The sequence below is a fragment of the Onychostruthus taczanowskii genome, unplaced genomic scaffold (assembly GCF_017590055.1).
Source record: "Onychostruthus taczanowskii isolate IOZ18803 unplaced genomic scaffold, ASM1759005v1 scaffold31, whole genome shotgun sequence".
NCBI classification, from domain to species: Eukaryota; Metazoa; Chordata; class Aves; order Passeriformes; family Passeridae; genus Onychostruthus; species Onychostruthus taczanowskii.
In genome coordinates this window covers 7,700,594-7,710,698 of record NW_024500461.1, presented here as the reverse complement: position 1 = coordinate 7,710,698, position 10,105 = coordinate 7,700,594, and the positions used below count along the sequence as shown (strand labels likewise).

At 45.3% G+C, this 10,105-nt stretch overlaps 3 non-coding genes across 3 annotated transcripts; 1 reads left to right on the top strand and 2 right to left on the bottom strand.

Moving 5' to 3' along the window:
- Positions 1 to 6,330: 6,330 nt before the first annotated feature.
- On the bottom strand, positions 6,331 to 6,402 carry TRNAW-CCA. The gene has a single exon. It is a non-coding gene; the product is annotated as a tRNA-Trp (tRNA).
- A 450-nt stretch (positions 6,403 to 6,852) lies between these two features.
- Positions 6,853 to 6,924, top strand: TRNAD-GUC. Its single transcript has one exon. It is a non-coding gene; the product is annotated as a tRNA-Asp (tRNA).
- A 104-nt stretch (positions 6,925 to 7,028) lies between these two features.
- Positions 7,029 to 7,100, bottom strand: TRNAD-GUC. The gene has a single exon. It is a non-coding gene; the product is annotated as a tRNA-Asp (tRNA).
- Between the last annotated feature and the right edge of the window lie 3,005 nt (positions 7,101 to 10,105).

Sequence of the window (10,105 nt, the reverse complement as noted above, 5' to 3'; positions counted from 1 at the left end):
CCGTGATCCCGGTGTCCCGCCGCGACACCTGCCGCCGCCTGTGCCCCGCAGGCACCTGCGGGCCGGGCGGGCACGGCAGCCCTCTCTCCCCCGGCATCACCGCCCTCGCCCAGCCCTTTGGCTGGCGGGCTCCAGAAGGAATCCAGCCGGGAAATCGGTAGCTAATCTCTTAGTGTGACTGCCGCCGTTGCGGTGACTTAAACGCAAAAATACCCCGAACTCGCATCTATAGTACCGCAGAGTTTGAAAGGCGCATAGTTGTTTTATCTATTTATTTGTCAAGTCGACTTCTAAAATGTCACAAGTGTGTCCCTGCTGGGGAAGTTCGATTGGGTTCAAGACTGCGATTTTACAGTCCTTAAACAAGCGGGTTAAATCCTTCTGTGTTTACACGCTGCTTGCTGGCAACGCGCACTGCTTCTGAGTTATGATGGGAAAGCTCCGTGTACATTTGAGCACATATCCTATGCTTTTGAGAACTGCCTTCAGTATACCGGAGATAAGAATTTAAATGTGGCTATTTTAATTTGAAGTCATAGACCTGAAACGGGATTATTGGTGTTTGCACCTACTCTTTGTGTTCTAGAAAGAGTTCCAAATTGCTGCTGGGGAAAGAGATTTCCACTGCTGTTGTGTGCTCCATCATGGAGCTGTCCTGGTGCCTGTTGTTCCTATTTACCTTACCACAGCCTCAGTATCAGCTGGATGAAGGTGATGAGGATTATTTTTTGTGGTAGGTAATTTCGAGACAGATCAAGGACCCACCCACAGGAAGCTTGACGCTTCCCACTGAAGAATTGGTGTGGCTTAACAAAGTAATTAAGAGGAGGGAGAAGCTTAGCTTGGGGCATTTAATTTACCTTGTTGTGCTAGTAGCTCTGTGAGGTGGCAGTCATCTGAAATTCTTTATAATTTGGATCTGAAAGCGCTCGGTTCTTGGTGTACATACTTAACCTGTTCAGTTGGTTTGGTAATGAGACTGAACAGTGGGTAGAAACATCTTTCTCCACTGACACCACTCATGTGCACAGCAAAAAGTAGTGTATCAATATGGATTGACTGCTATAACTTGCTTTTAAGGTTGAATAGAACAAATTAGATGGTTCTATCTATTTTTTTAGCATATCTTACCCAAAATTTTACCACGTTTGTGCGTATTACATGACAGGTGTTTTGCAAATGCTTAAAGGAAATTTAATTCCTACTCAAATTTGATAGTACTAATTTAAAACATAGATAATATTTTTCACCTTGAAAAGCTTTTAGGTGGCTTGTAAAATAGTCTTTCCTCTACCTTTAAGAATTTGCTTCTTTTCCAGATATGGAATGGGTTGCACAGCATACTTTAGAGAGATTCTTTAGCTATCATACTAATGTAAAAAACAACAACTTTAACTCATATAAAGTCTAGAATGTTTTAAAGCAGCATAAGGGGAAACTGGGTCTGGGAAATTTTAGCAAAAGTTAATAGTGAAATTACAGTCTAAAAAGTTGATGCAGTCACTATCTAACATCCCCAAAGACAATAATGGTAGGATGGCCTTGAAGCTTGTTTTTTGACAGTACTTCTTAGTGCAGGTGCAATTCACAACTCACTGTACTGTTCAGATTCTGCAATACAGCTGGTGCTGCTGAGTGACAGTTCAGGAGTGGAAGGAAGTACAACTGCTGAGCTTGAAATCTAAGTACACTGATGGTAGGCCTGGTTTTAATGCATTAAGTGTGGCATAAAAACCCCTACAGGAATGCAGTATGAAGTTGTAAATCCCTACAGTTACACTGACAGTTCAGCTTGGGTCATAACAAATGGATGGGCTAATTTGTCTTATCTTGGTTCTGTGTTTTGCTGCTTTTGCTGTCAGATGAAGCTGGCATAGAAGCATAAAGATAGCAGAAACTTATATATTTTGGCTATTTGTTCAAACTCCAGTTGTTGTGGAGCCACTGAAGTTGTGGCTCTGACTAATACTGCTTAAAGTTCGTATTTACAGTCCATTAAAGTTTTGAAAGTTATTTTCCCCAACTGTAAAGAAAAAAGTGTATTTGTTGTGAATTACTTTCTCTATTATGTTGTTACCCTGATGTAACTGCCTTGCACTGACACGGAACTCTTTTACTGGTTACCTCTAGTTGCTGCCAAAGCAGCCAAACCTAAAGAAGCATGATCTAGTACTTCAGTGTCACTGTTCTTTGCAGCAATAGACTTCTCTGGGAAGCCAAGTCCCTAAACAGTCCTTGGCACAAAGCTGTCCTTTATTGGTTCTACACTTGTTACTGTCGCACTTTGGGACCATCTTCCAGGCAAGGTAAAGACAGGGAAAGTAGTATAAGAAAGCACCTAAATGTGCAAATACGTGATAATTGACACTGGAACCTGCAGATGTCACCACAACTAGACCTTAATACGGCAGAGGATCTGCACCTTCATTGTTTGTTCTGTTTGAAGGAAAAAGGAAGTCACGTTTTGTAGTATAAGGCAGCAGTCAAAGGGATGAAGGGAACGAGTTCTTTATGAATGAGCTCAAAAAATCTTCCTAATGTTGTTACAGTGGGGGGAAAAACCCACAAATATGCAGTCTCTGGTCTATATGCCTATTCAGTAATTTGCTGTGTAAAGGTTAGAGCATGGAAGTGTTGTTTTACCATGCTTTCTGTGAAGCTTTCCAGTACTTGAATGTTTATCCCTAACTGCAAGTTCTGGTTTTCAAAGACCAGAATACCTGCCTCTACCAGAGACACAGGGAGTTACAGTTTACCACTTGTCAGTATAAATGCTGACAAAAGCAAAGGTTAGGAAAAAATATGAAAATGTTGTGATACCATGGCCATTTCCGGTGGCTAAAAAAGTGCTCTAAGCTTGCCTAAAAATGTGAAATATGCTGAAAGGAGAAGCCAAAAATCCTTCCTTTGTAGGACCCTACCAAATGTCTGGAATTTCTTAGCTTTCCTGAGCGTGAGAAAGAGATTTTTCTAGCATACATTCATCTTTGACATGAAAACACTGAATACCTTTTAAACTGTCTCAGATTTCTGTCTTGAGTTTCCCTAAGTTTGTGATTTCTAACCCCTACCACCCATAAAAATGAGACAAATAGTTTGTTGCAGTATGCTGAAAAAAAAGATTTTTCTATATATGTGCTTTCAAAAAAGTGACCTAAATTAAGTGGAGGGTCTGGAAAATGGCCAATAATGAAGTATAGATGTATAATTTGCATTAATTTGTCTCACAATAGATAACATAAAGACTATAAATTCATAGTAAAGGCATTTAAGCAAGTGTTACAGACATGCTCTTGTCTTAGACTGAGCTGATAAGGAAATGTAAAAGAGCTGTATGAAGTATTAATTCAGTCTTGGCAGGGTTCACTATGAAAATGATATTCCCTTTGAGAAATGCAATAGAAACTGGAAAGCTTTATTAGAAATAAAATAAGCAGTTGTCTAATCATTATAGCACAGCATAACTATACATTCTGGAATCAATTATTTCTTTTCCACAATCTTGATTAATTTAGAAAAACTAGGCGAGTTTTTAATAACTCTAGTTTTCTCATTAGAAATGTCTGGTTTTGAAGTAGAAAGGGAAAAGTGATAAGAAAGAAAGCATGCCTTAGTATCACGGAGCATATTGCTTCTAGAGCAGTTCCAGAGCTGGCAGCCACTGGGAATGCTGCTCTGCCTGTGTCACCTGAAACAGTGAACAAACAGGTGAATAAAGGGATGCCCAGCACTGTATGGCTGTGCCCAGGCAAGGAAAGAAATTTGTACAACTGCTTTGAAATGTCTTACTGCTGATCTTATGGTAGTCGAAGGCCTATACCATCAAGGATTGAAAAGAGGAGTGTCAGCTCTTACTTAATATGCTGGCAGAAATTAAATGGACAGTTTTCAGGGTGGTTTCCTACACTGAATCATTTCCAAACCATAATTATTTGGATATTTATTTCTGTCAAACACAGACAGAAGCTATATTTACCATATATAAGCTATTATTTCAGCTCCACTGTTTTTTGGAGCTTAAGTGGATTTAAGTTTTTGTCTATATTTAGCTAGTAACAATTCCATAAGGAAAAAAATCTGTGTTAAGAGAACAGACAGGTTACAAAATGCAGTATTTAAAAGTCAGGAAGAGACTGGTTTTGGCTTTGACAAAAAGTACAGAAGCACATGGGCTGTTGAAATGCTGGTGAGAGACAAATACCCACTGGCATACTTGGATGGCTCAGAATTAATGGAGTCAACCTGACAAAACATCTGTAAGGTCAAAGAGAACTATTATCCCCACTTCACCAACAGGGAATTGAGCAGGAGGGTTTGTACATAGCTAAGGCACATTTAATTCTTTCATTTAGTTTTGAAACATCACTAGATGATTTTGATTTAGGGACAGTGACCTGTTCCCCTAAAGAACAGCTGACAAAATCTTAAACTGAACCACTAGTATTTGTGGTTGCTGCCAAAGGGGATGATCCTGCTCTCTATCCTGTCCCAGGCCGTGTGCTCCTGGTGCTTTTCCTGTGTTGGATCTCGTAGTTGTGCCACCAGATTTGCATGCTGAGCTGGCAGCTGCTGCATGCCATTGCAAGATGTGATCCAAGTGGAAGGAGGGAAATGCACTGACAGCGATGGACTGTTCTGGGACAAGCTGCACATGGCAGGTATACTAGTGCGAACCTCACTCTGAAAACTTTGACTCCTATAAGCAGCTGTTACCCTTACTGCAAGCCAGAGATATTGTCTGGCAACAATCTGGAATGTTTAGAGCGGGGCACCTGCTTTGGCAGAGGTACAGGAATGCAAACAGATTGGTACTGCTTCTTACATCCAGCTCCCTGGTGGGTGGTGAGGCTGAGATAAGATGCTGTGTGGGACCAGGAAACATCTAACAGATTATGCATCTCATGCAAAATGCATCCATCTGACAGATTGTGCATTAGACAAAAAAATAAAAAGGACTACTAACCACATTAGATGGAATTCCTGTCAGCATAGCATGCAAGGCAGTCTTCCTTGTCCATTCAGACCTGGTAAAATCTGAGTCAGCTGAAATACTGTGACCAGTTCTGAGCGCGTAAAAATGCAGCTTGTTTGGAAAGGCTCCAAAGGCAAGTGATAAAATAATCAGAGGCCCAGCAAACATAGTCTGTTGTGCTGGAACATCTATAGAGAGGCATAACAAATTTCAAATATGTAAGAAGTACCTATAAAAAGGAAGGGAGAAACTGTTCTCCAGTGCAATGACATGAGGGCTGGATTTAAGTCAAGGCAAAAGAGAGATCATGGTTAAACTACATATGCTAATTTTGTAATTGTAAGAACAGCAAAGCACTACAACAGATCACTTAAGGAAGATCCAGAATTTCTGTATTTCAAAGGTTTTAAGAGTATATGGAACAGATAATAGCCTGTAAAAGCCAATATATTTGGTTTAATAACCCCCCACATAATTTGTTGAGTCTGCTGAATCTGATATCTAGACTTCTGTATTCATTTTCTTCTATGGCTTACAACACTAATAATCAGTTCTTACGAAGTGAGAATTGTATCTCTGGCATTCTCTCTCAATTCAGGCTCCTGACAAACTATTGTTTTCCTCCCATTTAAATTTCATCAAGTGTCAAACTTTCCAGTCCATCTAAATCACTAAAGTATTATTTCTAAGACTTGCTATGTCATGTCTAAATCAAAGCAAAGTCCTCTCTGTGCCTTTCTGCTATGGGCACCTGTGAACCTCAGCATGTGGAAATAGCTACTCAGAGAAAACTATTCTCTTCCACAGCCTAACCCCATCACCCTCAAGGGTTCCCCCCCACCAGCACCCTGGTCCCCTCTCTCTCCCTGTCAGGGTTTCATTCTTCTGCAGGGGTCTGTAGATCTCTCTGAACTCTTGGCTCCATCAGACCATTTGCTGCCTCTGCCTTTACTTTTACTCCTTGTTATGTGAATTTCTGTACTGAAAACATGGTATCTACCATTTTTGGGGCCTCTGTCCCGTTTAAAATTTAAAGTTACTCTTTCTATACAACTTTCCGAAGTTTTCTCATCATTTCCACGCAGTCGGCTGCCTTAAAAAAATAAACCTTTGACATGTTCTTGCCTTTTGTGTTTAAGCGTGTAATCAGTCCTGTACACACAAAGACATACCAATTTTATCCAATGGGCCTTGACCCTCGTTGAGCCCTCTGTGTCGCGCTGCCCTCTCAGCCTCAAACAAAAGAGGAGACCCTAAGCTGCAGGGGAAAACATAAAAAACCAACTAACAATAAATAACGTTCCTCCGTTTCCTGCGCGAGGAAGGCGGTAGGAAAAAAGGCAAGGAAAAAAGGGGAATGACCCCGACGTGATTCGAACACGCAGCCTTCTGATCTGGAGTCAGACGCGCTACCGTTGCGCCACGAGGTCCTGTTCAGTATCTCCCGGCAGAGCCTTACAACTCGGCCGCCGCGGGCCGCTGGCAGCGGAGCCCCTCCGCCGGAGGGACAGAGCGGGGAGCGGCAAAGGCCGGCACGGCCCCGGACCCTGCTCGGACGCCGCCGCACCCCTGCGCCGGCCCCTCTGCTCCGGCACTGTTCCGTTACCGCCTTCCCGCGCAAGCACGTTAACGCTCCCCACCCACACCCCCGCTAGTGGTCCGTAGCAGCAAGGGCCTTCCGCTCCCGTTCCCTGGTGGTGCCGAGCTCGCCTCCTGCGCCGTTGCCGCCCTACGCGGGCTCGTGGGTCCATACTCCCGCTGCCGCAGGTCGCCTTTACTGTCTCTCCGCCCACAGCGCAGCATTTATAATCAGCGAGCAGGAAAGTCGCTGTGCGGGTCTGCTCATAAAAGCTGTTCGGCGGATACCCCTGTAAGGCAGATCCTCGTTAGTATAGTGGTGAGTATCCCCGCCTGTCACGCGGGAGACCGGGGTTCGATTCCCCGACGGGGAGGCCGCGGTAAAATTTTTCCAGCATGCGGGCGGAGCCTTTTGCCGCCGATCGGCGTAAACGGCTCGTGCGGGGCGGGGCAATAAAAATGCTGCGCAAGCGCAGCTCTCCCCGTCGGGGAATCGAACCCCGGTCTCCCGCGTGACAGGCGGGGATACTCACCACTATACTAACGAGGAGCCATAGGCAACGTGTACCCCTGCGGGTGCCCCTCCCGCCCCGCCCGGGGCGCGTGCGCGGGTGGCGCGGGGAGAGCAGCGGGGACAGGGCGGGGGACGGCGACACCGAGAGGCCCACAGGGACAGGCTCACGGCGACAAGGACAGCTCCGCACACACGCGCCCCATTGCGGTCCCGCCGCGGAGCTGCAGGCACGGATCCCTGGAAATTGCCGCGGGAGGGAAGTGCCTGGCTGGAGGCGGGGGGAGCGGAGCAGCACCGGCAGCTCGGGTGTCTTTGCGTTTGTAGTTCTGCATCTCGTTCACGCAGAGTTTTTTTTTACGGGAACCTGAGAAGTGCTGGAGTCAGCAGTCCTTGAGGTTAAGGAACCGGAGCACCTGCTCCTTACCTAGCTAAAAAAGGAACGAGGGAAATGGAAACCAGCTACTTTGAGATTTGAGAGTAAAAGGCAGAAGGACATGGGCTGACCATCTGGTTGATGCTGACCCGGTCAGCAGAAACATGGTTGTAAGTTTGTATGACAGTGACAGACAAGGAACTATATTTAATTTGCTGACTTCTGAGATGAAGAATTAACACCACATAATAAACAAGCAAATGGTGTTCTCTTTTGATGGCCCCACAACTGCTAGTATTTGCATAAATGAGCCCCAGCTTAGCTTTTTCAGCTAATCATAGCTAAAGAGCAAACATCTTCCTTTATGCAGACTTCTAAATACAAGTGTCCTGTAAACAATGCATTTCTGAGAAGTGGCCTGCTCATTTAAACATTTGAATGTGTTTCTCAGTGAATGCAACAGATTTAAATTTTGTCCTGCAAAGTGAAACATAACAACCACAATCTCGTAACAATTTCAATACTTTAGGTGTAGTGTAATGAGCCATATTGTAGGGCTGTGATCTGGTGATAGGCTTTAAACCTCCCAGAGCAGGATCAAAACCAGTGTTTCCAGGCTGGTCTGCACTTGCTGTGCATGTTCAAATTTAATTCAAAAGATGTTAATTGTTTGCTTGAAGCTGGGAGACTTTCTCGTGGATCAAACATTGCCTGTTTGCATTTTATAGGACCACACACACTTAGTTTAGATATTTTTGCCTGCAATTTTTCAGTTCCTTCTGCTCATTAACCCTTGTGGTCAGAGAGCTGAGCTTCAGACATCTTTATGTACCTCAAACAAGAAGCCCAAAAATACCTAAGAAGGGGAGCAAGAAGAGACATGGAGGTGTGAGTCAGCACAGCAAAAGGGCTGATTTGAAGTGGATGGACTATTATGAGGCTGCAATGATTTGCAGTTACAGAGCAGATACATTCCTTGTTGATTTGTCACAGAGACATGCAAATGCTAAGCAGGTACTGGGAACTACGACCAATGCTCCGAGATCTGTGGAGGCTCCATCTTCTCCTCAGGATCTGCATGCAGCTATTTCATGTGTCCAGTTCTAACCATCTTGTTGCACAGTTTCCTCATCATTGCATCAGCTCTGTGTTTAGCTTGTCCCTAGTGGCTGCTAAACCATGACTGGTTGATGTCACCTCTAAGAGCCATAGGCAGGAGCAGGGCTCCATCTAGCACATCATTGTGGCTGGATAATAGTTACCTCCCCTTCAGCTTGCTTAGCTGAAGTCGTCTTGCAAAATGTCCAGATGAGTTTTGAATCTCGACATGGATGGGAAATTCCATGACCTCTTGGCCACAACAGGTTGTCCACCCTCACTGGTAAGAATTTCCACATACTCCCCTCCTTGGAATTTGCTGTGTTGCAACTTGATCATTTTGCCATGCACCTCCAAGAGGTGTCTGCCTCCGTCTTCTTTATTCCCTCCCAACGGGTAGCTGAAGACATAAGTCAGATCACCCTGTAACCTCCTGTTCTTCAGGTTGAACAAACCAACCTTTCTCAGTGTCTCCCTGTTTGTCACATGCTCCAGCTCTCTATTTGTTTGGTGACCCTTCACTGGGCTCATTGTAGTTTGTTGGTATCTTTCTTCTTTCCCCCTGCCCTGGGTTGTGCTCAGCTCTCCATAGGCAGCCACAAGTGCCAGAAGGGATGGGGCAGTAATCACTTCCCTTGGTCTTCCAGCTAGACTGTTACTGGTATTCCCCAGTGGATCACTAATTTTCATTGCTATAAGAGCAACCACTCACTCAAGGCTGCCCTTGCTGTGCACTGAGACCTTTTCTGTAAAGCTGCTGTTTACCCAGTCAGTCAGCTCCTGGCTGCTTGGGTTATTATAGCCAAGGTTCAGGACTTTACATTCCCCTTAACTGAATTGGAAGAAATTCATACTGGCCCACATCCCCAGCCTTTCAGAGTCCTGCTAACTATTGGATTTTACAATATTACTGAACAGGATGTGCCTTGGCTTGCCTGGTTCCTGCTGCTGAGCCAAATGGGGGCACCTGTGGTGTTTTCTCCCCAGAGATGCTATTCAGTACCTGTGGTCACAGCTGGGCACGTGGGGACAAGTCCAGGCATGTCCCGAGCTCCAGTGCTTATGGCTGGAGCTTTCTTTGAGGGGGTCACTCCTCAGGGCTCCCTGAGCTGGAGAAACCTTTAAGGCGATGGTGAAGGAAGGAGTGGGTCCTGATGAAGAGTTTTTAATCCAGAGTTTTTATTCTGGGCCGCGTGGCTTCTCAATCCTGCAACAGCTCCAACAGAACTCCCAACAACGTGCTGTGCTTGTCCTTTTACCTGGGCAGAGGGGCAGGGGAGGGAACACAGGGAGCACCAACCAGGCATGGGGGAGGGGGTCTCAGGTGAGAGGGACACCTGGGTGGGCCAATGGCCTCCCAGGGGGTGGAGAGCATCCTTTGAACCTGCCAATTGCTCGATGCCCTCTGGAATTTCTGGGTTGATAGACAGTGCCCAGCAGGGGCCAAGGGTGGGGGAAAGGAGAGGTGATTGACACCTGGGGAAGGACCTGGGTGACTGAGGCAAGCCATGACATCACATGCAACAGCTAACAACAGCCCTGGCCGTGAGGGAATCAGCTGCTTCCCTCA